We start from the raw sequence: 25402 nt of genomic DNA, 5'->3' as shown, positions 1-25402 counted from the left end.
TGCTTTCAGTCTGCAGACAAGTTGAACATACTGTATCTTCTTCTACGACCTTGGGTAAACTACAGCAGGGGTCGACAAGTGGTAGCCTGTGGCCAATAGTATCCGTCCCGCCAGATCATTTAGATAATCTGTTTATTTTTATTTCACCCTGTCGGACTGACACAGATATTCACATGTGTCGCACTAGCTGATCTCCGTCATAGCAGCAACATTCATAGAATCGCTTCCCCACAACAATAGCTCTGTTGCTGCAATGCTTTGTATCCAGCTGAGTTGCAGAGCTTTTTATTTTGAAACATTGTGACATCAACTGGCCTCTCAAATAGCCGACATGAAAAAATACTGTCCAGTCAGTCATTCAAACTGATAAAAGCCACATACCTGTGACGCAGCAAAGCAAACATTGACTATTGCTGATAAACCAGGTAGGATGAACACAAAGTTTTCGAACTAAACTCTGCACCATAGACTGTTTATATAAAGACACAATGTCCAACACACAAACAATAAAAAGTGCCAGTATGTTGTAGAGCTGTTTGAGGAGGACTCACTAATACGATTATGTGTCTGTTTTAACTTGGCCTATCAACACCAAACAACTAGCACAGAGTTTCAAGCTCTGGCTCTGTGTCTGTGATTATTGACGTCTTGAACCTCCAAAAAAGTTGATCTGTTTAAACTTGTTTAATCACCTCGAGAACAACTGTTTATCCCTGCATTGGTAAGCTGAAGACATAACATTGGCAATATTTACCTTTTATTTCATTGCCACAGAGCATAGTTAAGTCTAATTGGCCGAAGGGTGTATATCCTATTCAAATAACCACAGGGCTCTGTCATCGAGGCCTCATCTTCACTCTATTAATATTTCATATTGCTTTCATTTTACTTGACTGTTTTTTTCTACATTGGTTATTGTGAGACTTCCGACTGATTTTAAGGGGAATTCAATTTTCAATTCATCCCGTTCATCAAAACTTGCAGTTTGATGCCACCAGAGGCTGCTTCTTTCAAAACATGAACATTTTTTTAGAGCTCCTCTGCCCATTTTAATAATATGCTGATGGGATCACAGAGAAGTGTACCGACGTGATCACAAGAAAGAAGAAAACATCCACGTCCAGCACAGGTCACATTTCAGTCCATCAGCCGTGTACAAGACGCCACTAAGCCAGAGAAATGAATGTGACACGGTCCCTTTGAAATGCTAATTTACAATGAGGGAAGTACAGAATTTTAATTAGATTGTCTTTGCATTGTAATAGTTGCTCTTTTGTTGCTGCTATCAAGCGCTGATAATTCATGAATTGCCCTTTTGGCTATAGCTGTGGCATTTAATTAGAAGTTCTGTGAAAAGACTTTATCAAGACTTGCTTCAAGACTTCTCGGTTTGTAGAGTGGATCCAAACATTAGCAGACGCTGATGAGGAAGACTCCTCGTTCAGCATGTGAGAGGGAGGTTAAACATACAGTACTGGGGGTGGGGGGTGGGGCGCTGCAAGGGAATGTTTGTCACGTATAAGCAGTTTGTGCGGTTACAGGGGAAAATACACGCACACACACACACACACACACACACAGATCATGACTTCAGTAAACATTGCATTGACTTACATTCATACCCTGCAGACTAACCCCCCCCCCCATCTTTAAAACATGCCTTTCTCCTTAAAATTCAATTAATTTTCATAATGGTGACTTGCTTTTTGTTCCATAATGTGAGTAGATTTAGGTCTCCATTAGTGCCATGATGTCAAAATGTTCCCACAGGATAATGAACTTGTGACAACACCAGTCAGCTCAGTATTTGTAAAGCACCTGCCAAGATCTTTAGCTTAAGATTTTGCTGCGGTCAGCCTCACCCCTGCGTTTCAGTGTTTCCCATAAATTACCTAGACTGTGGAGACCTGCCATAGTCTTTCTTAGTCCTGACACAGTTTCATAAAGATCCACAGTTTCTGACACACGTGATAATATCATAAAAGATCTGTGATAGATAACTTTCACCACTGTCACTGTCACTGTCACATGTAGGACCGTTACAACATCCTTAATGTTTTTATCATCCGTGGACACCGACTCCTCATCCATCTTTCGTCTCTCCTCTCATCACATGATGAAGCTCAGGTAATTCTGTAATGTGACTCCACTCTGCTGCAGTACTTTGACTTTCACTTTGTAATTGCAATGTCAGGCTAGTATTATAGTAATATGAGTATTGAAGTGTAGTATTTTACAAAAGAGGTGCCAAACATCACTGTCAACACAATTTTCTACTGAATGTAAAAACTCTCCACAGTGAGTTCTTACAACATTATTTGTTTCAAGTGCAGGGGTGTTTCAGTTCTATATCTGCACATGCATTTTTTTGTTGTGTTTATTTCTAGGGATTTAACCTTTTCACGGGCCTAGAAATCTGCTGGAACACCTCAACATCCCCTACTGTTCTACCTGCTTAGGCCTGTCCAACTCTCTCTGTGTGTCTGTGTGTGTGTGTGTGTGTGTGTGTGTGTGTGTGTGTGTGTGTGTGTGTGTGTGTGTGTGTGTGTGTGTGTGTGTGTGTGTGTGGGTGGCCCTACCTATTGTAGCTGTCTGCACGGTGGAACTAGCTGTCACATCTGATCAGGAAGCATATCACTCATGTTTCCCCGATTTAATTAGCAGAGCCCAGGCAAAGCTGCCCTTGGGAAGCCAGTTTTCCTTTTTCTTAATTGGTGCATTAATTAGATCAGAAAAGCACATTGTGCTCGCCCACTTGAAACTTGACTCTGTTGAAGGATCTTATGAATGTAGGTGTGTCTCTGCATACGATATCAAGGATAAGAGGAAAGTAATTAAAGTGTCAGGATGGCGTGGGAGACGGGTCCGAGGGTGAAAGCCGAGGTCTAATTCAGAGGTTCCAGACAAGCTACAGGTGACAGGCTCACGTTATTTTACATGTCCCGCTCGGAGTCAATTTCTTTACAGCAACTGCACTTCATCGTGTCATTACAAAACGCACCTACCGTACATCATGGTTCAAAACCCAATCGCTATATGGAGAGGGGCGGATTAGACTCTGTGATCTCACAGAGATAAAACCTCATGTCGCAGGGGCCCATTATATCCAGGTGATAGTCCTTTTCACATTTATGTTAAATTTGCCTTGCAGCACAGGTGCAATAAAATGTGTTTCTTCAATGGAACCAGCTATTTTTGTCTTCTTCAATGATACAGACTAATCTTGCTGTTGCCAGATTTATAGTAAACAAACTTGTATTTTGTAGTACTATATTCTGCAAAAACAAAAATGTGACCTACATATCTACTATCAGATTTTCACTTCACCAAAATTCAGTTATGAACCCTGCAAATGAAAGAAGCTATGGCCTGACTTAATGGTGTTCTAAGAACATCAGTACTCTCAGTTAAATTACCAGTTTTTTTTTTGCATTTCCATGTATAGTGGTTGTGCTGGATGAGATTTTCTTCTGATTTTGTTTCTTAGTCTGACTTTTATTTTCTCTTAATTATGCAGCAGTTTGGAATTCCACGGGATGCACATGTCCAGAAAAAAAAGACGCTGCATCCTCAGGTGACATAACAGCTGTGGCTCTGAGTTGAGGTCGCAAGAACCAGCGCTAATATGACCAGAGAAATGTCTGCCTCTGTTCCTCTCGTTTATGAGATAACCCAGCAACTGGAGGTGATGCTATACAGATAAAGACGATATAGACTGGTTCAACTGTTTAAGGGGAGAATCATGCGTTGTAAAAAGGTAACGCAGATAAGTGCCTGAGGTTAGAGTGCAAAGTTAAGGTCACCAAATACTGAAAAATAATGTAAATTCCAGAGTTTGAAAATGTTCAGGGATTAAGCAAGGGGTCAAGAATTAATTTACAATGAATCCTTGAAAGTTGAGAGCAACAAAAAGATAATAGCTGTGTCTCAATTCAGGGGCTGCATCCTTCGGAGGCTGCATTTGAAGACCAATTGCGTCACAGTGGCGCAACTAGACTGTCCCAGTTCAGAGGCTACTTCGAATGCGGCCAACAAATGAATCCTTCCAGTCCTGAGAAACAAAGTCCCCAATAGAAGGATCCTTCCCGGACCATCCTATCCCAGGATTCATTGCATTTCACTTGTTTTTCTTATGTTATGGCACCATCAAGCAACGACACGTCCGACACTTGAGTATCTTCAACAGAGCATATGTTGAAAAACCAAAGGGGCATTCAAACTTTCTCAGTGTGTCCAACTTCAGCTCTGTTGCTAGGCAACAGCAATAAGGGCGGGATGAGCTGGTGACGGCAATCACGGAAATCCTCTGTGGACCGGAGTGTCTCATTTTGGTTCAGCTTTCGCAAGGGCTGCTCAGAAAGCGCACACCTCAGCCAAAGCTAACGCCCTATCTAACTGTTAAATAAAGTGTAAAAAAAATCCTGGATCTGCCTGATTATCCTGAGCCGCTCCAACATTTAATGGGTTCTTGGCTCATACCCCACTCCTCCACAGAATTTCATGGAAATCACTTTAGAAGTTTTGGCGTAATCCTGCTGAAAGATAAACAAACAGACTAACAGCAATGGAAACAGTAGAAGGGCACTCAGTGAGCACATGGCTCCACCAAGGCTGATTGCTCACTTCATCTTCATATTGCACATTCGTGTATTGAGATCACATATTGGCACGTGTGGCACGCTAATATTTCTTCATAAAGATCCCAGCATTATTTAAAATTCATAAAAATTAAATAAAGTGGAAAAAAGTCCTAAATCTGTCCCTCCCTGATTAAATCCACATCAAAACCCCTGTGCCAAATTTCAGGAACGTCAGTGGAAGTAAAAAGAACCACATGGTGGCTTGAGGTGATACACACAGTGTCTACAGACTTAAACCCCAAGGAGCTGGTTTGGGGTCAACAGGTCAGAAGATGAAAGCAAAGTGAAACTCATGTAGGCGGACGTTGTGCAACTGTGTTGGGATAAATCTGACTCTACTGAATTATTATTATTATTATTATTATTATTATTATTATTATTATTATTAACTGGTGCTTCCATCATTAATAACATATCGCTATTATTAGTTTCTTCATAACAACCAGTCTTCCTTCTCTCTCTCTTCTCTCTCCTCTTCCTCACCTCTGCACTTACCCCTACTGGTCGAAGCACATGGCCGCCCACATTAAGTCTGGTTCTAGAGTTTTCTCTCCACAGTCACAGAGTGTTTGCTTGTTGAGGGAACTGATGGGTTTCTCTATAATATTGCAAGGTCTTGCAAGGAAAACCGTTGTGGGTTGTTCTGTGGGGTTTTCCTTCTTTTGTTCATTATGGCCGGCCCATCCCACCTCTGTTAGTCTTTAGCAGCATTTGATTCCCATCATGCAAGGAATTCCACAAGTGTGTTTGTCTAATAGATGCGTCCAACAGGCATTTATTTAAATAAACACACTCCATGATTCCGTTTTTTAAAATCCACTTTGTTCAAGTGTCTTTATTCTAATGGCTTTTCCCCTCCTCCTTTACCTCCACAGTATTAAATATGGGTAAAATGGAGGCTTAAGACATGCCTTGGTGCTCTCACAGCCTTATCACTCATCCTGAAGCAAATTAAGCTCATTATAATCCATTAGCGATCGTCTTAGGGTTCCCTGTAGGCCGAGAGGAAAGCATCTCTCATCTGAAACCTCAGCAAGAGGCTGGTAGCCTTCAGAGACATCATGAAGTCTAATAATTCCTGATATTGCTGGTGCTGCTGTGGGAGCAGTGTCGCTACACTGCACAAAGCGCCATCGATTGAATAGCTTTAGTCGTGATGGGTGAGGAGAGTCGCACGCCTGTGGTTCAGTCTAACGTGTGCACAGGCCCATCTCAGATTTTTGGTTACCCAGACAGTGTTTCAGGACATGCATGCAGCGGATTAGCCCCCTATCTGATGTGTTGCAGTCTTACATATAAAACACGAGCATCCAGCTGTCCTTCACACACACTCACCCTTATAATTGACTCAATTAGCAATCCTCACTGTCCCAATTCTCAAGCCCGGGGACTGGTGGGAAATATGTTCAAGTTTTTCCACATCCAAACCTTCGCCCGCCTACGAAGGCAGACTGCCTGAAAACTGCCAAGAAATTAGTCCCAGCGCTGCGATCAAACTGCAGCTCAGCTGGAGAGAATAAGTGGAGATCCAACAGTCTTGTCATGTTCCATTTTATACTCCCCTACCCTCCTCTCCCCGCTCTTGGTTTTTAAAGTGTGCCATGCCTGTAGCTGTCTAATGCAGTGCCTCATTATCAAGCGCACCCCCTTTTTCTCCATCTCCGCTGTCAATGTATTCCTCACACAGCAGGCCTAACTCCCTGTAACAGACATGTACGGCTGGAGACTTTTGGTTCTAACACAGTTTTCCTGTTAAGTAGCCTTGCTCGCATTAGAGAGTGGTGCTTTCAACAAACCTCAATACTCTAGATACAAAAGGAGACATGATAAATAGAGAAACTTAACAATAATGTAACACCCAGGACATAAAAGATACACTTACTGAGAGAATTCTGATAAGTGTGATATTAGCATTAAGCATATTATAGACATAGCAGGTACAATTTTACTTCAGCTTGCAGCCCAGACACTTAAAACTCCCCTGAAGTACATACAGAGAGTTGTGGTGAATTCAAATGGACAGAGGATTTTCTTTAACAAATCTCCAGCCAGAGATATTGAGTCTGGAGTATTAAGTCCTGCTCTAAGTAAATCAAACCTTTGACTCCCTTTCCTCATCTATTTTCCTTTCCTTTCGACATTTCTTTTGAAATGTGTCAGTTGCATTCAGTGGTGGATAGTTACTGAATACATTTAGTCAAAGTACAGGTACTTGTATTTTACATTATTATATAGGCATTTACGCATCTATCTAATCCTTCTCCACTACATCTCAGAGAAATGTTGTCCTTTTTACTCTGCTGCTTAAGTTATATATATATATATATAAAATTGGGGGAAAAAATCACACCCCACACCCTAATGCTCCTACTATCACATATATATAATGTAAAAGTATATATATATTTATATAATGTAAAAATTTGGTTAAAATGTATTTAAATGTTCCATAAGGTTGTAGTTGAGGTAGGACTTTAATGAGTGTTTATGTTTATTATATGGGCATGTAGTCTAAAAACTGTGGAACTACCTCCCTGGAGAACATGTTCATTTAAGAATGTTACTATTTCAGCACCTTGGCTGGAGCAGGAGAAGTCTGAGTCTGAGTATTTCAGCACCATGGACAGAGACAGAGGCCAACAGGAAGCATTGACAGTAAGCCGGCTGAATTCAGGCCGATTAAAGACATTGAAGAGTCACGTATTACTTGCTGTACAAGGGGTCACAAAGGTTGGAGAAGGAGTTGGGAATTCTATCCTTCTGACAAGATTAAAAAAACAAGTTTCTATACACCTGGAGAGCAGAAACATACAGAGGCAAACCACCATTCTTTCTCACATTCACATCTACGGGCAATTTAGAGTCTCAAATTAACCTGATCCCAATCTGCATGTCTTTGGACTGAGAGAGGAAGATGGATTATCAGGAGAAAACCAGTTTTTCTTTAAGACAATCACGATAGTCTTGGGCGGTCTTCAGCTCAGGATGCAGCAAAGGTGCTCCCACTAAATAGTTTAGGGACAGAACTGGCTTTAGTCTTTTCGATTTGCACCTGGGTAAGCGATCGACATTAATAAGACTAATTTACCACAATGAAAACCAAACCAAAATTGAATCTATGTGACCACAATCACCAAATAACAGTAAAGATGCACGTCGACTACACGTGATTGCATCTAAATCTTTGTCATGTTTAGTGTTCAGGCTGCTAACGCTGAAGTTTTTATTGTTTCCAGCAGCAATGGGGATTTTGAAACTATAACCGGCCAATGACACAACCGGCATATAATCAGAGGCTTTGGTGCTTACTGGAAGAAAAACCTCTCTCACATCGCTCAATTCAGTCTTTCAAAGAACTGCATTTTTCATTTTACTTGGAAGAAGATCATCTTTTTCACATCATGGTGCCAGGTCCAAAATTATAGAAATGGTTCTTGACAGATTTGAAAAAAAATCGTACTACTTTTATCATCTAAGTATTTAATGAAGTAATAATGTTCGTTGGTGGAGTGTGCTATACAAATAAACTTGCCTTGTGTAATGTTAAAATTAAAAGTATTTAAAATGTTGAATTGCCTGTTGATACTTTCAAACAAGTAAAGAACAGAGTCAGAACTGACCTTTCACGGCTTACAAAGAAATCTGAGCAGCGATAACATGTATCACTGCATGGCACCATTCAGCCACTACATGCCCAGCAGATGACGTGGGCCGTGTAGATTATTTGGCGGAGAAGACCTGGTCTGATTAGGAGAGAAACCAAACATGTCCTGTTGGATGGAGCAGCTCCCATATCTAGAAACTGACATTTAGGAATGGGTAAAAAGCACAACAGAGTTGATACCAGGAGGCAGAATTTCAATCCCACACACCAGAGACAGCCTCAAGCATCTGGGGGTTCACACAAAAGAGCTGATGTGGGGTCTTACCCCCCATAAAAACACATGAAAGAGTAAAAGAATGATTCAAGTTAGTTCACCTCAATAATGCTGTATTTTGGGACTGAAAACAGAAACCCATTATTTGCAATTGCATCTTAACATAGGTCAGAAATAGTCCAAACATGTCCCTTCATTAAAAACTGAAACTGCCATTTTTGCTCTGGATTTAGGAGAAGCAACCGCAATTCAGCATTTAACAAAGCAGCTACAGAAAAGAGGAAAATAGGCCAGCAGAAGACAGGTCAGAATAAAATTCAGAATAACTTATTTCATGAATCAAAATGAAGGTTACAATAAAATACATTACAATAAATTGTGGCATGTTAACACAACTTTTTCTGGAGTGTTAGAGAACCAGCCAGGAAGATTTAGAGGGCGACAGAAAGTTGACAAGGGTAACAACCTGGTTGTAAAGACAGTGATTGACAGGAAGAATATATTACAGCAGAGGGGTACAACCGAGTAGTGTTGGCAACAGATGAGAGAGAGGCCACCAGTTGCCACACACCTCAGGTGAGGAGCCCTGAGTGTGACTGTTTATGCTTCACTCGTCTCTGTGCTGAGAACAGTCAGCCACTCAAATACCTGAAGACTGTGTCTGCCCCCAACACTTAAATGAATTAAATCAAAAGTAAACAGAAGGACAGTCATACACAAAAAGACTAATAGAAATGCCCATTTTGACTTTTTTGGTTTACCTTTGTGAAACTTTGTGTTGTAAGGACTTTTGATACATCTTTGTTTGTATTTTGAGTTCATTACTTCGTGTTTTACTTTGAAAATGATTTCCTTACATCTCTCTCTCTCTCTCTCTCTTACTTTACTTTCTGTCTTTGTCTTGGTTTTACCTTCTCCTGTGATTGTCTGCATGTCATAATGTGTCACACCTGAGATCAATGATCCCAGCGTGTCTCCTCTTGTGTATAAAGTCTGACTATAGGCTACTGGAGAGAGACTATTGCGAGTGATCCGTAATCTCAGGGAGAGTATTACTCGCAAATCTTGGCCGAACTTCCAACAGCGGATCCAGGACCCCAGATGCGGCCTGATGATCGTCCCCTACAGCCAGGTAACAAAGAGCTACGTGGTATAACCTTCAAATGAACATGGACATTGCAAAAACTGAAATGGCGTTGGCCTATAAATCCAGAGCCCCCTATTATTCTTCATTAACAGAGGAAAATAAAAACAACCACAGGTTTCTTTGCAGCTATTTGCCCAGGCTGACAAAGAGTCACGGCTCTAGTGATCCATTAAATTACAACCAAGTAAGACGTCAGATATGAGTAATTCAGCTCAAAGGCTGATTAACTCATCCTTAGAATTCATCCACCTAAGTAAGTTATTTTGATTATTTCACAGACTTTGTTCAGTCTGAACTCACATAGGATCATTTTGTGTGTCCTAATCATGGTGACAATTAATCTTAACTGGTTACTTTTAATCCATGGTGCCATGAAATAAGTGGAGGATGCATATTTCTGTGTTCCTTCCACAACACTCATACTATTTTCAAGAAAATAGGGAAATTGTTGAATATCATCAACTTGCTGGTATTTCCCCCTTGTGATCTTAAAGTACCAGAGACAATCAGTAAAGAATTCATTATTCTTTGTGTCTAAATGTTTCAGAATCAGAATTTTCTTTCTCAGATAAAACCCTGAAAAGCTGGTGACTAAAGAGCCTTTTTCATACATCAAATCACAATTTCCAAAGAGATCAATTTCAAATCAAACACTGTTTAACATCTACTTTTATGCATATGACACCCAATTATATTTACAATATTTCTAGTGATCTTTATTAAGATAAGATTCATGTTAATTGAATCTGTGGCATTAAGTACTGGCTGATAACATTTCCTCTCACTGAAAAATGACTGCAGACGTTTGGAGCTTAGAGATAAGGACGTTCAGTGAGTTACAGTTGAAGTAAGGTCATAAACCCTGGTGGTACTTATGACAGAACTTCAAGTTTTAATACTCAGTAGAATAGAAAGCCTTCATTGTTATTGTACAAGAGAAAGCAGGACAATAAAGTTAGAGCTGCTGCTTACCATACTAATAAACAATAAACAACCTGCTGCTCAGCCGTGGCTGTTCAGTGTGGAGTTAGCCTGTTCCCCCTGTGCATGTGTGGCTACTTTGCAGGAACTCCAGCAACATGCAGCTAAGGGTTGGGTGGAGACTCTAAATTGCCTATAGGTGTGAATGTGAGTGTGAATGGATGTTTGTCTCTATGTCAGCTCTGTGATGGACTGGGGACCAGGGTGTAATCCCCGCGACCCTCGAAGGATAAGCAATATAGCTAAAGGATGGTTGTACTTTTTTCTGATCATTTAACTATGCAGTAATTTTCACTAAAGCAAAGCAAATATTTTATGATTGGAGCCCAATTCCCGGCGCGATTTCCAAGTTGCTTGACCCATTTTAATGTCGGACGGATTTTCAGCTTTGCTGTGCGTTGTTTGTTGTGCAGTGTACAAGGGGGTGTGAGAAGCAAGCAGATGCTCCCGACTGCTCATCGGACAGTCAGATTCATGCCAGAAATTTTAGCCGACTGTTGTCAGGCTCTCGCGCAATTGAACCATGGTCACGAGTCGATTCCCCCTCACTGCGTCTGCGGAAAATGTAGTTTCGAAAATGTATTTTATGGCTGGAAGCAATTTTAAAACAACCAAAAAATTAGATAAAGGGGTTCTTTCAGTACTGAAATCAGAAAGTAGGTGGTGGTCAATTTCTAATACAGTAGCCTCAAATTGTAGTTTGCTTTCTTTCTGAAAATGGACAATGCAAAACGCCCATGTGTTCCAGTGTCTATATGCCGACCTCGGAACACAGAATGATCAAGGCTGCAGTGCTTACTTCCCCATTAGCATTGCTAGTAGTTAAATGTGGACTTCTTCTTCTTTGACAGAAACACCAGACCCTCAGCCGTCAGGTTGTGTTGGACAACCGGATCGTACAGTGTGAGCACATCAATCATGACCTTTGGCTTTCTATCTCAGAGGATTTACTTGACAGTGTGAGGTGGAATTCAACAACATTTCTACATTTACACAGGGAGTCTGTTTATTTGGATCCTGATACCTATGACTATAAGCCTCATAATGCCTTTGGGATGTGAAACCCTACTAATGAAATGAGATATCACCTTCCTTTCAATTCAGTGAAATGTCATAGAGAACAAAGGAAACTCTATTCAGGACATTGTCAGTTTATATTTAAGAAACTTGTGCTATAAATCCTTTTTTCGGTCAGTCACTTTTTACCTGAGCATAAGCAAGAACAACTATGCGTCATCAGGCAGATGTATCAGGCATTTGTGAGAGACACATCTCAGACAACGGTAGAAGAAAAAAGATATTTGCTTCACATATCTTTTTATAAATGGCATACTAAGCCCCTTTTTATGATCTTTTAATGTTGCTCCTTTCCAGAAATCCATAGTGCTTTAATGATTCATGTCTGGTCATACCAAAGAGCTGTACGGTCTGCACGCAAAGTCAATGTGTCTTGCTCGGCTGGCTTTGTAGCAACGCTCCTGAATGTGAATATGCTGAAATCAAAGGTTACAAACATGCATCACCACATGGCTCCTTATCTCTCACCAGGGAATAGCTTAAGCCTCAGATACAACTTTGCTCTTATGCATCAGGATCTAGCAGCAACATGATGGAAGTCCACAGTCACAGTCCCTTCAGACTGAACGTCACTCATCAAGGTTTTTACGGTTGAATATGGGAGTTTAAAGAACTTGCTTTATTTCTAATTCAGCAATCTCTGTAATACGCCACCGGCAATGTTTTGAAGTAATAAAGTCCCTTATCACACTCTTGTACAAATCTATATATCACTGATATTCCGTTGCTACCTTGTCTGACCCACTTGTTTTTTACTTTGAGTAACTTGTTTCAGTCTTTCAGTCACTATCAAACCATGTGATTCTTCAAAGTTACATTTTATTACGAAAAAATAAACCAAGGATGCAATCAATCGGTTCAGTGTGTGGATGTGTGAATGTGCAAAGGTGTAAGAACTTAATGAGAAGAGAGAGTGACTGCTCAGACACCCGCAGGTGAGCAGTCACACCAACTCAGGTATCATCTTCATTCTACTAATTACAGTAATCTCTGTCAATTTGTATGTGGAACTTATATTTCAGTATTGTTAAGGGCCACAAGTGCAGTGTCGAATTTGGACTCGCAATAGTTCAATATTACTAAAGCTTGAATAAACAGGCAATGCAGTGTGACTTAACGGTCATTTTGTTGACCGAATCGAACATGTCTTCTTCTACAGCCTTGTGTGACCTACAGCAGACTTTCTCAACCATTGGGCCCCGGCCCATTTGTGGGCTGTGAGCGCCCTCTACTGGGCTGTGAAATGTTGTTAATTTGATACTCGTGGGCCGCGACGGCCGCATACGAATTTTTGTTCGATATCATTAGGAACCAGTTTTTTATGTATACATTGTATTGGATGGCTTTTTTTCTGTAAAACAGGGAGTGGCTTTGTTGTAGATATTTAATACAATTAAGATATAACAAAGACTAGAATCAATTAGCCAAAAACAATTAGGGATATATATGTTAATGGAACCTGGAACACTTCATGTATGAAAAGGTGGGCCTTGAGGTAAAAAAGGTTGGGAACCCCTGACCTACAGGACACGTGTTTTCACTTCCCGTGATGAGTTAAGCGCACATTTATTCAACACATACAAGGTCAGCGCCATTTTAAAAAATCCGTGTAAGTTTGCCACACTAACTTATACCGCCGGCTCCGCTCAAATGCTAGACTCTATTGCCCCGATAGATATGTCAAAGCAAGGAAATAATGATCTTATTTGGACTCCTGGGGCCCTGGACCTTTTACCGAGATCCTGAGTATAAACTGAGGATTCTGACTGCAAGTAGTCAGAATCTTCTATTTTGGATGTCTATTTTCCCGGTGGAGCACAGTGTAGAGATTTTCTCCAGTGACAACATAATGTGTTTGTATAGATATTTGCACCCAAATAAAGAGTGGACTCTAGCAATCCTCAAAGATGCAACCATTTCATGGCAGGTGAATTGCACTGAACCCAAGGAAGCACAGTGTCAATAGGGAAGTTGTTTGTATGAACACTTTTTATAAAAGCTGCAAGCAGCAATACCACAAGGCAAAACACTGACCCGTTCCAAACAGGAATGTTTTTGACCTGGCACTGCAACCACTTCTCATTGTCACTTCTAACGACCCACTCCCCAGATCCCACCAACTAGGATATTGGTCTAAGCTCCCGGGGCAGTCACAATGTGCAGAGGATGGGGCTGAAGGTGCTGAGCTGCCTGCCCCTTTGCCCCTTGATGTCCAAAGTGGTATTTCAAGGCCCATCTTAAATATGTATTAAACAATTCTGAGTTCTACTTGTGTCCAGTCATACAGGTGACAGCATTTACCTCTGATGCATTGCAGCAGAAACACACTGATCTGGCTGCAGCACACAAAATTAGACATAGAGGTTTGCAGGTGCTGGTCCATAGCAGAGGAGACAAAGAGTTTTGGGCAATTTAGAGACGTGCTCGAGAGACACTTTAAAGGAGGACATGGTCCACATTGGGATGTTGAATTACCCAGTGCCTGTCAATTCCACACAACTGGAAAACAGAATTCCAGTGACAGTGACAGTGACACTCCAAGCAGCGAAGAAGCTCTGCCTGTAACGCTGCAGACAGAACTTGAAGGTCTTTCATACCCACATTCATGCCCCAAACCAGTCAATGTGACATCGATGTCAGTGCTTGAATAAAACAACGAACATCTGCTTTACACCCTGACACGTCCTAGCAGCTGAAGACACGTGCCGCCCCTCTGCTGTCCACAGCAACTTGGAACGGTCTTTATCCAAACTCTGCAGCCCTTCCACAGCAGAGAGGCTGTTGGTGCTTGTTTTATGGGTGATTGACAGAACTGTTCCCATCCCAGTGACATACAGACATGTTTTGACATATAACCAACAGACTGTTGCTGTTGTAGATTCTACAACAACTCAACTGAATCCCGGCCACCAATGGGTTTAAGATTGATAACATTTGATGAGTTACAAGCAATGATACAGTACGCTGTGGTTTGTTGTAAGATACCATGACACATGATCGAATATTGGTTGCTGTAATTAGAAAAGGTTACGATTATGGTGTTTAAAAATATTGTTCCGACGCCCTGTTTTAATCACCTGCCCCTTTAATGCCCTCTGCACAGCTCTGAGGAGGTAGAAGCATGCAAGACAGAGATGTTGCCTCTGTAATGAGTATTACAGTGCACGCCATGACCCATGAGAACTTCATAACACAACTGATAGATTTGATAAACAAGTTCATCAAAAACTGATTCCTTTGTTCACTCAAGGGGGTAGTTGCACTTTTGTATAAAATACGTATTTTACACCAAGATTTTTAAAGTTGGGGTAAGCCTGCTAAAAGGCCATTGACTCCTTTCCTACTGTAAGAAGAGGAGTTTGCTTTTCTGTTTTTCCTTCCCTGTGAGTCATGTTTAACGTCATGAATGCGCCAGACTCTCTCACCCCAGTGTTGAATTATGCACGATAGTAAAAAAAAAAAAATGCAACACTGAAAGAATTGCTGTTGCATGTTGCACCGCAAGATGTGAAAAACAAAAAGGTACACAAATGTTCATAGCTATTCATTCAACAATTCCCACAAGTTCAATGCACATCATAAAGCTGTACCAGTAAAGGTACAACATCAGTGACTTCCAAAATAAAGAGGACAAAGAAAAGCGTATACACCCGGGTGTTCACGTTTCCATCTCTGCTGATTGGAGCTGATAAAAACTGTATCTACTGCAGAGTCATTTGACCTGGGAGTGAATGCTGATTGTAACCATTCCCACTGCAGTCAAATGCCAGATGATTGTGGGTTTTTAAGCAACAGGAAGGAAGCCATGGCGTGCATTATGACGTTTTTTATGTGAAAAACTGAGGGTATTTTGCCCCCTGTTGTTTTTGACCATTCTGCTTTTTAATCTGTCACTCACAAGTACCCCAATTTCTTTGAAGTGAAACACTCTGCAATGGCCAAGACAATGGGGCCAAACTATGGCGACCGTATCCCTTTAAATATCCCTCTTCTCCGTAGCTGAGAGTGATTTGTTTTTGACAAATGGCCCAGCAAATAATTCATTTTATTGAAATGCGTCATGTTTTTTCATCGGGGAGTCACAATAGTAGGTCATAGTTATTGCACACATTAGTTACAAAAGCTGTCAGCACAGCATGTGTTCTGATTTCCATCACAATTGCAAAAACACTTCAACGTTGTAACCAAAATAAAACCCTCAGGGACACGTCTGTTTCCCCAGCTGTCTGTTTTCCTCCTCTCTGTCCATCCACCGGCGATTTAAAGGTCTGGATAATATCAGGTATGAAAACCGTGGCAGTGAGCAAAAACAACAGGGGCAGGTGACTGCGGGTTTTTAATTAGATTCCATTAGCTAAGTAATTGCATCAGGAATGCTTATAATGAACTCTAATTACTTGTGGAGGTCTAAATGAGAAAATCAGTGGCGGGCAGCGGTGGGCAGGGGAGAGTTCAGGCATGCAGCAGGTGACTCTCCTTGGGGAAATTTGCGTGACAAATGACTCAATGTTCGTGTTCACTTATCCATCCTTTAACATGGAGGAGGTTCTGCACAACCACACTCTTAACATAACAATGCAATTTGACTTGTTTCCATGTGTATCTGTCCTTTGCATATCCTTGGGCTAAAGGTCCTGCAGCGTTCCCGGGCCGGTCAGCTCCGTCCACCTCCTCCGGGCCTTTGTCTTTGTGTACCGCTTCTCTTGTTCTGCAGTCAGAACAAGAGATTAGTCATTCAATCAGGCTGAAGAGGAGTCGTTCTGCAGATAAGGGCCTGTGCTGAAGGAGCCCCTTCTCCACGCTGCTCCATGTGTCGCGCGAGATTGGCTCCTCGCTTATCGACACGGGACATTTGCATCTTTCCCACTATTCCTCTCTATCTTTTTTCGTGCACTCTCCCTCAAACTCGCCCTATCTCTGAGAATTCAGAATAACAGACTCATTTCCCCCCCCCTTCTATCCCTTTGCTCATCATTCAGCTATCTCGAGCAAATGCCCTGTCAAATTCTGCTTTCATCTGGCAATATGAGGTCGGATAAGTAAATGAATGCTCTCCTCTCTTTATTTGCTGCTTGTACAGTCAATTATATCTGTTTTATATTCACATATTCAAAAGACAAGAGTGAAATTGTTGAGCCTGCAGCCATGTTTGCCCCCCTCTGCGTATTATAGGCAGTCATTTTTGCCTAAGTGACTGCTCAGCATGCCCCTGTTATGCATGAGAGAGTTTACTGACAGATGCAAGTGACGGAGAATAATTGTGCAACTTGCATGGAAACAAACATCTTCAACAGAAGAAAACAGTCGATCATTTTTCAAGGTATTGCTGTGAAGACAGTTTTCCGATGTCTGTCTGTATGCACTTGTTTTGCCAGTATTCATGTCAACTCCGTTTATTTGCAACGCGGTATGCTAGGCTAACTTTACAACGTGAAATGATTGGAGTTTGCCCATCAAGCAACATCTGCTGACATGCCACCATCACACGACCATGAATCCGGATGGAGCTCTCACGCACTCAGTTCTTTTGATTTTTGTCATCATCCGCCCACAGCGTGATGCTTTTCATCAGCGAGGATGAGGCGACTAGCTCATGTTGCTTGCGAATGAAAGTAAAATTGGTCGATCCAGTAAGAGAAACATCAATTAGATGGTTTTATTGGGCGATCATAAATAGCGGTTGATGGCAGATGTGCCTCTATCATCCCACACCAAATGAAGCAAATGAAAGGCAGTGGAGGCCGTGTCTGCTCGCATCAAACACTCGCCCACTCAAGGATATTCATTCCCGGTTGACGCCATCAGTGGGATTGTCACCGGTAAATGACCTGCTGATGCAATTCCTCCAGCTAATGAGCACAACGAATTTCCCTCCTTTTTTGTTGATAAGATAAAGAATTTTAAAGCCAACATCATTCCCTTCTTTTCCCCCACATAACCCCTTCCCCCCTCGGCCATTAATCCTGGCCATTAAATTGTTATAAAATCGAGAGCTCACTGATATTGTCAATACTATATTCACTCCGCTCACAATTTTGCAAGGCAAAAAAATCATGTGTAATTAATAAAGCAATAGTGACATTAAAGCAACACAATGCAAGATTTGCTCTCGGCGATACTCCGGCTCCCCCTAGAGGTGGGAGGCTTAATTCACTGTCGAAAACATGATTTGCGGTTCAAGACTCCCCATGCACACAGCTGTACACACATGCATTTGTTGTCTGCACCGATCTCAGAGTAGAACATTAGCATACCAGCTAACAAGCTAACACAGCAAGCAAGTAGCGAACACAGTTACCGTGTATCAAATCACATCGAAATGTTTGGTTTACGTGCCAGCTAAACCGCTATCAAAATGGGTTGACCTGGCTTCTGATGAGATAGAAAACAAGCAAAAGTTATGACTATTACTTCTCCAATAACGACAATGTCATCTGTCCTGCATTCTTTGGCCTCATTCTTTGGCCTCATTTAACCCTCTCCAATGAGTACTCCGATCTTCTTCATTTTCTCCAACAATGTCCTACTTGGTTTCTTTGGGGGTCCTGCCACGATGTCCGCACAAAGAATGGTAAGTGAGTCTCTCATGGCTAGCTGCTCACTCTGGCTCTGTTTGATGGTGTTTAAAGTATGATGTGGTGCAGGTTTTTATCATGTAAAGGACCTTGTAAACCTTGTTTTGGAAAGGTGCTATATAAATAAAGTGTCTTATTCTTATTATTCTTATTATTCTTATTCTCATTATAAGTACGATACAACAGAGTCCAGTTCAAGCCGTCCAGCGAGCTCTGTGGCAATAACAGACCTGGAATTCTCCCCATTTTGAAGCTGTGATTTTAAAGTTTAAAAACTACCCAGTGCTGCTTTAAAATATACCCTTTTCAAGGATCACATTTATTCTTCCAAGCATCCACAATGAACTGCGTTAATAAGTATATATAAAGTACCTGTGGCAACAGGCCGGACTTCCGGGATTCGGATGGATGTGAGGGTAAGCAGAGGCCCCCGAGGCAAGGCGCCTGCTGCTACTCTATACCTGGCTGTAGCCTTACAATTGTCATTCCTGGGATACAAACGACCATCCTCACTTGTGAACCTCATTCCTCCCGTCTCTTCTCTTCCACCTTCTTTTTTCTCATCCTTCTCATATTCCTCTCAGACCAGCTCCTAACGTCCTAGCCCTCCCTTCCTCCTTCCTGAGCCGCATTGGCATGAAATATGATCCGGTTTGTAGAGAAAGGCCCAAAGAGTGCAATTTATCAGCGTTAGAGCCAAACAGGACCAAGGCAGAGAGAGTAGAGCCTAAACAGCCTCCTGAATGAACCTGACTCCTGTAGGTAATCAGCGGTAGCACCATATAATTTCTGGTTGTTACACTACATCTCAAAATGACTCTTCCATTAGAGAAATGTGCAAGGGTATACATGTGCAATCAAGAACTACAGACACGCGTATAGATTAATCCAAGCTCCCATCTCTCTTCTATACACCACTCTCCCCTGTCTCTTTTGCTCTCACCTTCACTTCTTCTTTCTCTCTCTATCTCCCCGTGCTTCTTTGTTTATTTACCCTGGTCTGCCCAGGCTATCACCAAACCCTGATAGCTCTCACCCCCGAGTCTCTGTCCCTCTAATCATTATTTCCCTGGCATCTGCTGTCTGCGGTGCTCGTCCAGAGAATATAAAGATCTGTGTGCTTAAACAAAACACAGGTAGCCTGGAGACCATGTGGTTTATTGTAGACCCAGTGTGCTTCATTGTTTCCATGTAAAATGTGTCACTTTTCTCTCCCACTCACTCCGGTTGTTCGGTTTCTTGGCACAACCTCTTTGTGCTTTGTATTTTAACATGTGGATGCTTTTCCATGTCTGCAGAGAGGCTCAGGGTATTTGAATAAGTACAACACAAGGGAGCCTCAGCTAGCTGATCTTTGAGCGTGTACTTTGGTACAGTGGTAGTTTGAGCCCCCCCCCCAAAAAAAATGGATCCGCTTGTTTATCCAGATCCACTCTAAGGTTTAATGGGTTCTTTCATGGATCATGCCCTACTCTTCCACACAATAGGGCTTAAGACTGACCATCCACTTTTAGAACAGCTCTGCTACTGGAAGTAAAATGCCCATTCATTTTCTTCATTGACATTTAAGAAAATCATTATACAAGACTTTTAAGCCTAGAACCAGGCTGACCAGCAAACAGAGGAATCAATCATGACCCCTTAAACCAGTTGATTCAAGGCAAGATGTGAAAAACTAAATGTACACTAATGTATGTATATAGCGTTTGGTATAGTGACTTTATATAGTAAGGCTGAACAATCCGATCATAGCCGAAATTATTTTCTCACTTGTGGTAAACAATAGGTGTGTCCGACTTGGACTTAGTCTGACTGCAGCTGACTTGATCCTCTAACGGGATCTGATATATGGAGCAAAAAAACGCATCTGAATGCTTAGAATAAAAACATAAGCAATCAGAGAAGAGCGAGCTCTACCACTGAGAGACGTTGCTATTACTCATGAGAATTGTAGGTAAAGTAGTTTCTTTTTTTTCTTTAAATGTAGTTGATATCATATGGTCTTGGGCGACTACAGGAGCAGATAACATTGTTTCATAGGCTCTTTGGCTTTTGTCCGGTCCACCTTGGATTGTTGGAATGTTGTGGCTGATAATGAATATCTCTTTTTATTACGTGAATGGGATTTTTACTTCCAGAACCATGCTTTTGATCCATTTCATGGAAATCACTTTAGAACATTTTGAGCAATCCTGACGAACAATGGGAATATGTTTTAGTTTTGAAGGGTTTAACTAATGGGCAAATTGAAAAACTTTGCACTAGTCCTGATAGTTCAGACTGAACCTTGAATCCACTAAAGGAAATTACTTGAAATAAACAAAGTCAGCAGCTTTATCCACTAGCAACCATATTAATAGAAAAATGATTTCATGGCCATCTGTGCCGTAGTTAAGTTATTTCTGTCTGAACGACCGAGGTGGATTATTTGCATTCTTCTGCTAGTGAGGGTAAAAGCACTTTTTAAAAAGGCCACTTGGAAATTTAAACAAATTAAAATGTGTTACTTTTTAGATAAAATGAATAATATTTCATAAAGATGCTTTATTAATTTAAAATCAGATTTTCTGTAAACAGTGTCTGTTTATATATTAATAAATGTGATTAAGTCTTACAAGTAATAATCTTTGCACAGGTGGTAGCTGATACGCGGATACTCCAGTAAAATAGAACTGGATATAAAGTAAAATCAAAGTAAATATGTTTTATTCCATGTTCAGACCATATGTGGCCTGACAGTGATATAACATCTAGACAGGAAATCAATTTTATTCACTGTTTTTTTTTTTTATCCGGATGTGTTTGAACTTTATCTTCTTGAACATCCACTGCACTTAGCTGTGAAACATGGCTTTATCTCTTCTGTCTCTGATGACGTCTGGTGCGGTGAAAGGTGTGAGTTATACATGTGCCTATGGTGTTACCACGGCAACGAATGCACACGAAGTGGACACTGCCTTGACACACAATTCCGCCTGATTGCTTGCAAATTGCAGCGCGGGCAGTCAGTCCTAAAAGGTCAAACTTGACAAACAAATTGGATGTGCCAGAAGCAAGTGGACATGGTAATTTGTCTAATATTAATACTCGACGTATAAAGAGAAAAGCGTGTGTCAAGTCAGCTTTTGTTAACTGTTAACTTGCGCTGCTATAAATAATTTATCAATTAGCATCTGCCTTTGAAGCAACACAGGAAAGCTCTCTTCACATCCCAGCGTATCTGTATCTTGTATTTACCACATTGTGTCACCTATGCCAGACTTATCCTGTGGGCACTCTCGTCTGAGTACAGTAAGTGCTGACAACATTATGTTCAAGAAAATGTCGGGACGCTGTGCCAGAAATGTACAGCCAGTCGATAGCCAAGGCGGTGGGGTGCACATTCACCAAAAGGGCTCCTCCTCTTCAGGGACTGTGTGCTGTGCTGTGGAAAAAAGAAGCTGGCAAATGTAGCTCAATGACTCCCAATTACAGCCGTCGTAGTTACATGCAAGGATCTGGCCGAGCATGTCTACGAGCATGGCTGTACCATTACTGCAGCGGGACAGCTTCCCTCAGTGGGGAGGGAGTGAGAGCTGTTACTGATTCCAACTGGAAACAGCTTCTTAATAAATACAAAATCTACATCCAAACTTGGAGAGAACTTAATCAGTGGCGCCTCTCCAAAGTGACTGCGTTGAAGTCATGTATATTATCTTTTCATGCTCGCTCCACCATAGATGCCCTGTTGATCTTTGACCTACTAGCCCCTTGATGGCTTTGTGCGAATACATTCAGCTGACACTGAAAATATGACGCTGTTGACCTTAAATAGCACCGAGTACACTGAGGATGTTTACCAAGGTCATTCGTTGTCACTGTAAAATCACAGGAGTGTCTATATGGATTATATCACAGTCCGACAGCAAGGAATTGATGTCATAACTGCATTACGGCTCCCGGACTAATTGCCTGGCGGGTCAATGCTGCAGCCAACACATCTGAGTGTAAAACAAGCCCAAGCCTGCATCGGTAATGAGGCCAGTCGCTGTCATTTGACCAAGACGGTGGCTGATCCGACGTTCACTCGCACAATCACAGGAATTATATTTCGTGTGACACACCAAACAAGCCGAATGGTCTTAGCTGCGAGCTTTATCCCACTTGCATGCGATATGGACAGTAGATTTGCCATTTACCTCTGTTAGATCACATTTGTGAATATAGGTGCGTTTTCGTTTTTTGTGATGAAATGCAATATTAAGAAAAATCTATTACAATCAAGATATGACTTGAAAAAAGGTTTTTTACGTCACTATTGATGTCTATTACTTTGAACTTAATTAGAAAATGAACACACAAGTCGGTCTGCACATCACATCAGCCCCGTTGAATTCATGCCAGCCTCTACAACACACGAGGGGCAGAGGTTTTCTGTGTGTGTGTTGCATATGTATTTCTTGCACCTGAAGCATGTATACTTCTTCTTCCTTTCCGTCTTGGGTCCACACACAATGCAGCGTTTCTTCTTGTTGCTACCTGGTTTGGTCTATTTCCTTCCACCTCCAAAAACACGCTGACCGTCTAAATTAGTTCAATCCAGATTGATTTTCTAGAAAGTTCAAGGTTTAAAGGCAGGGCTCAATCTCATCCTCTCCTTCAAGCTCACTCGGAATTGACAGAAATGTGATAGTCGTATATAAAACTCTGCCTCTTTATCGTTTTCTAAAGCTCCTCTCATCATTTCTATGGCCTTCTGAGCAGAGAATCTTTTCTCCATCTTGATCACTTGTGATAAGGAGTCACACAGGTAAAGCTATTTATTTCCTGTATCCCGGCCCCGATTTGCAGCTGGGATAGAGTGTGAGGAAATACAGAATGGTTCCGTCAAGATGGAGGGCAAAATCTGCGGGAATGTGGGAGCAGAGAGGTGTAGGTGCTTGGAATGTAATCTTGTGAGGGAATAGCACGTGCAGACAGAAGACAAAATTCACACACACACACGCACACACTAACAGCAGGCCCAGGAGGAGGACAGAGTGAAACTACCTAGCACCTACAATTTCCACACTTTTATTTAACCCGTACACAACATATGGTATACAAGGGGGGTGTACAGTCTGCAGTCACTGAAAATATGTTCTTTCCTTGGTTCTTTACAGAAAATGAGCCGAGGCCAATGAGCCTGAGGTGGAAATAATAACAAAATACTTTGTCTTATTGTTTGGATTTGTATGCCCCCATAACACAATGACCTAGTATATTTGATAAATCTATATATAGACTATATCCTTTATTTTACATAAATAATACAATTTTATATTATTTTAAATTAATTTAATAGCTACTGAAATTAATTAGCATGAAATTAGCATAGACACATCCATGCATTTGATGGATAGCAACCTTTGATTTGAAGCAAGATGTGGCTTTATCACCACTGGACCTTTAGCTTCACTGTGTGCTGTGGGTAGTGAAGTTTTCTTTATTTAAAGTACGTCACTTGTACAAATGTAATTTGTTGGCAGATGGTGTTGAATTATGTTTACAGGGAAATATGTAGGTGTCTTTTTTAAAACCTTGTTAATTAAAGTTGCTAAACTGAGTGTAGTCACAACAGATGGAAGATTGTGTGCATCAGGCTACAGTAGTAGCATTTACATGTTTTTTTTCTTTCTTTCTTTCTTTCTTTCTTTCTTTCGTAACCCTGGGACCATGCTGAAAGCCGTCACAGAACTCTTACCTTGAGATATCCACACACAAACCCACACCTGCATGGTGTTCCCTGAAGTCACCTGTGTTACTGACAAGTGAACCTGGTGCTAAAACCATAATGTCAACTGTGACTGAAATATACTTTCCCTGCTCTACGGTGTAGACTTTAACCAGCTGGAGTCGAGGATAAATTATCAACACTAGATCCCAAAAACAGACGAATAAAAACCAAACCATTTAGAAAAGAAAATCTGTGATGCTCACGGAGGTGTGATTACTGCTGCAATAGCCCGCCGGTTCAGTTCTGACCCGGCGCTCTGTTGTGTGTGTTCCCCAATTTTATAAAAAATAATCTTAGTGTTTACACTTTAAATAAAAAACAGGTTTATTCTCTTGTATTTATTTGGTTGTTTTTGTGTTTTCTTTTTATCTATAGCTTGATATAGTTTATGTTTTAAGTGTAAAGCCTACTTACAATAATTTGTCATGAGGGTTTGGTAACACAATCTTTTCAATTCATTGCCGATTAAATATTATCAAATTCGGGAATTTTCTATACCCTAAATCTCCTAATAATCTCTATTGGTCTGCCTGTATTTGCTCATGTGCTGTTAAAGATACAATCTAGGTGCTAAGCAGATGCAGATATGTGAAGTAGAATGACCGACTGTAACAGTTCCGTCATCAGCAGTTTGAGTTAGCCGAGCTTATCGGCAGGACAACACGGAGCAAAGACACAGAAATGGTTTGATGAAATTGAAACACTGAGAAAGTTCGTGGAATGACTGAAAAAGGTCAGAGGGAGAAGCGGAGGGAAAGAGAACAAGAATGATTGAGAGAGAGAGAGAGAGAGAGACAAAAGAGCAAAGAAAAGAGATTCACCAGGATCTGCACTGGCCCAGCAGCAGCTGTCACTAGACTCGTGACACCCCCCCACAGTGCCACAACTGAGCCCAATGAGGAATAATGAGCTTTAGAAATCCACAAAGGTCACTCACTGCAAAGAACTCCCTCTCCAGTCCAGCACAATCAGAAATGCCACCACAAGAGCTTTTTCTAAAGTCGGGAGAAGGGGATGTGGCGGTGGGGGAAAAAAACTAAAACCCAAAGACGGGGAAAAGCAGAGCCAAGCACTCTAGAAAGAAGATCTCCACCTTTATCTGACAACCTGAAGAGCAGGGGAGCGGTGGGGGGGCTACAGCGGGAGATGAGAGAATTGAAGAAGGAGGAAAGAAAAGGAGAAGGAAAGGAAAATATTAAGGTTGATATGGGGAGACTAATAAGGAGGCAGACATTGTTGAACTGAGACAGTGTGAGGCTTTTGGTGGTGGGGCAGACAGAGAGAGAGAGAGAGAGATTATAGGATTTTAATCATTAGAGGGAGAGCAGGGCAAGACTGAAATATGCTAT

Source organism: Hippoglossus stenolepis, chromosome 18, assembly GCF_022539355.2.
Source record: "Hippoglossus stenolepis isolate QCI-W04-F060 chromosome 18, HSTE1.2, whole genome shotgun sequence".
NCBI classification, from domain to species: domain Eukaryota; kingdom Metazoa; phylum Chordata; class Actinopteri; order Pleuronectiformes; family Pleuronectidae; genus Hippoglossus; species Hippoglossus stenolepis.
Note: the sequence above shows the minus strand (reverse complement) of the source record.